Raw genomic sequence first — 2,856 nt, 5'->3', positions numbered from 1 at the left:
ATACGTGACCCTCGACCCTCTAACATTTGTCAAAAACCGCGTTTTGATGCGTGTAACTGCTAATTAAATAAAAGGGATGTTTCGCGTTACGTGAGTCACCCTGCGTATTATGAAAGGCAATGGTCCTATGACATTCCCCTTGGCCACAGCCGAAGGCACCTGTATCTACTGTGTTCTGGGTCTCGTGAACAAGCAGAGCAAGCTGAGTTGCACAGATTCTTTGTTTCCAGAACCCATGTTGGTTCCTACAAGGGAGATTTTCGGTATTCATAAATGTCATAATAAACGATCATAAAACATGTTCGAAAACTGTACAACAGACAGACGCCAGAGATATAGACCTAAACTTCTGTCTCTGAATCTTCCTGGCAGATTAAAACTGTGTGCCGGACCGAGACTCGAACTCGGGACCTTTGCCTTCCTCGGGCAAGTGCTCTACCAACTGAGCTACCCAAGCACGACTCACGCCACATCCTCACAGCCTTACTTCTGCCAGTATCTCGTCTCCTGCCTTCCAAACTTTACAGAAAATCTCCTGCGAAACTTGCAGAACTAGCACTCCTGAAAGAAAGGATATTGCGGAGACATGGCTTAGCCACAGCCTGGGGGATATCTGTTCGACAACCTTTCTTGAGAATGGAATGACATGTACTGTTTTCCAGTCATTAGCTACTCTAGAGACTTATGGTAAGTTACTACTAGAAGAAAGGCAAGTTCACACGTATACTACGTGTGTAATGGAATTGGTAATCGATCAGGTCCAGCGACCTTTCTTCTGTTGATTAGTTTACGGTTGCTTTTCTGTGCCTTGGTCACGTATTTCAATATGTGTCATTTTGTCGCTCGTGGGATGACTTACTGCTGTGTCATCTTCCGTTGTGAAACAGATTTTCCCCACACCAAAATAAAAATAAGCGTGCATGTGTAAACCTAAATGTGTGATTTTTGGATTCGTCTGGCGTCCTGTGTAAATAGAAAACAATTAAATACAATAATTTAATACCATTGTGTACGTTGTTGTCCTTCGCTCCTTGGTCCTAGAGATTCGTAATGTTTTTCTGTCGTCATTGTTAAGCGTCTCATATAATAAGATCTACTGAAGTAGATTTTGTTTGGTTGGAGCAAAAGTTTACGTTTTCAGAATAAATCTTCTGATACCAGAATGACTATTCTTACTTCGCATAAGTTTACTATAATCACATTATAAATGGCGTTGACAGAGTATTTTTGTTGTAAGACATGTTACAATGCCCTAAAAGTCTTTGCTTTTCACTTAGTAAAAGCTTAAGGTATTTACTAATCAGGGTTTTTGTATATGCAGCCCGTTTTCTCTACGTCCGTAGAGCTTTAGAGATTATGCAGTTGCCACATACCCGGAACTTAAAAATGCATTTTGCTTTAAAAACGTAGCAGTCACAACTCACGATGCCTCATGTTTACGAAAATATCACCAGACACGTGATTACAGTCCATTCTATTGGGAGAGACAACCCTCATGATTGTATAACGTATGTCATGAGTGTACTGTTGCATCCACGCATGTTTACGGTTCGGAATTTCTGCCGATTTTCTGTACGGTAAAGTAATTATTAAAATTCGGACTGATGACGGCCCCCCTTAATACTCAAAACCTGTTGGCGTGTGTAGTTGATCGGCATGATGCGCAACTTCACTCCCGACGTCCATGGCCAAGTCCATCTTTGCAACCATGACACCATGTAGCGTGGTACAGGAGAGCCAAGCAATATGCCGAATGGACCGCTCAGGTTTGGCATCACGTTCTCTTCACCGACGAGTATCGCATATGCCTTCAACGTGGCAATCGTGTTTGGAGGCACCCCGCTCAGGCAGAACGCCTTAGACACAGTGCCCAGCAAGTTCAGCAGGATGTAGCTTCCCTGCTATTTTAGGGTAGCATTATGTGTGGCGGACGTACGTCGTTGGTGGTCTTGGTAGCGCCATAACGGCTGTACGATACGTGAATGCCATCCTCCGACCGATAGTGCAACCATATCGGCATCATAATGGTGAGTCATTCGTCTTTATGGACGACAATTTGCGCCCCCATCGTGCACATCTTGTGAATGACTTCCTTCAGGATAACGACATCTATCTACTAGAGTGGCCAGCATGTCTCCCGACATGAAACCTATCGAACATGCCTTGAATAGATTGACAAGGGCTGCTTGTGGAAGACATGACCCACCAACCACTCTGAGGGATCTACGCCGAGTCGCCGTTGAAAAGTGGGACAATCTGGATCAACAGTGCCTTGATGAACTTGTGGATAGTATGCCACGACGAATACGGGCATACATCAATGCCGGAGGACGTGCTACTGGGTATTAGAGGTACCTGGTGTGTACAGCAATGTGGACCACCACCTCTGAAGGTCTCTCTGTATAGTGGTACAACATAACATGTGTTGTTTTCATGAGCAATAAAAAGGGCGGAAATGATCTTTACGTTGACCTCTACTCCAGTTTTCTGTACAGGCCCCGGAACTCTCGGAGTCGAGATGATACAAAACTTTTTTTTGATGTGTGTATTTAAGAATTGTAAATTTCCATGACGCTGTACCTCGCTCATAATATTCAGCCTATCTTACAGTCGTGACATTTGGAGTCGAGTCCACTTTTTTTGAAAAACTTTTTCCAACTCATAGCTGAGATGGTACTGCTTACAGTAATAGACGATCAATAAAGAAACGGTCTTGGTTGCGGGACTGTAATTATTATTTCTTTACCAACGAGACGTTTCGCCTGACTAAAGTATCTTCAGGTTGGCAGACATTAGATGGTATCAGGCACTTGCGCTTCCGAGCATACATTATGTCCCAGCAAAACTGTCCTCTTC

At 43.7% G+C, this 2,856-nt stretch overlaps 1 non-coding gene across 1 annotated transcript; it reads right to left on the bottom strand.

Annotated features, from left to right (window-relative positions):
- Positions 1-383: 383 nt before the first annotated feature.
- Positions 384-458, bottom strand: Trnap-agg (transfer RNA proline (anticodon AGG)). The gene has a single exon. It is a non-coding gene; the product is annotated as a tRNA-Pro (tRNA).
- Positions 459-2,856: the final 2,398 nt, after the last annotated feature.

The sequence above is a fragment of the Schistocerca serialis genome, chromosome 6 (assembly GCF_023864345.2).
Source record: "Schistocerca serialis cubense isolate TAMUIC-IGC-003099 chromosome 6, iqSchSeri2.2, whole genome shotgun sequence".
In the NCBI taxonomy this organism is placed as follows: domain Eukaryota; kingdom Metazoa; phylum Arthropoda; class Insecta; order Orthoptera; family Acrididae; genus Schistocerca; species Schistocerca serialis.
Note: the sequence above shows the minus strand (reverse complement) of the source record. Positions and strands in the feature narration are given on the sequence as shown.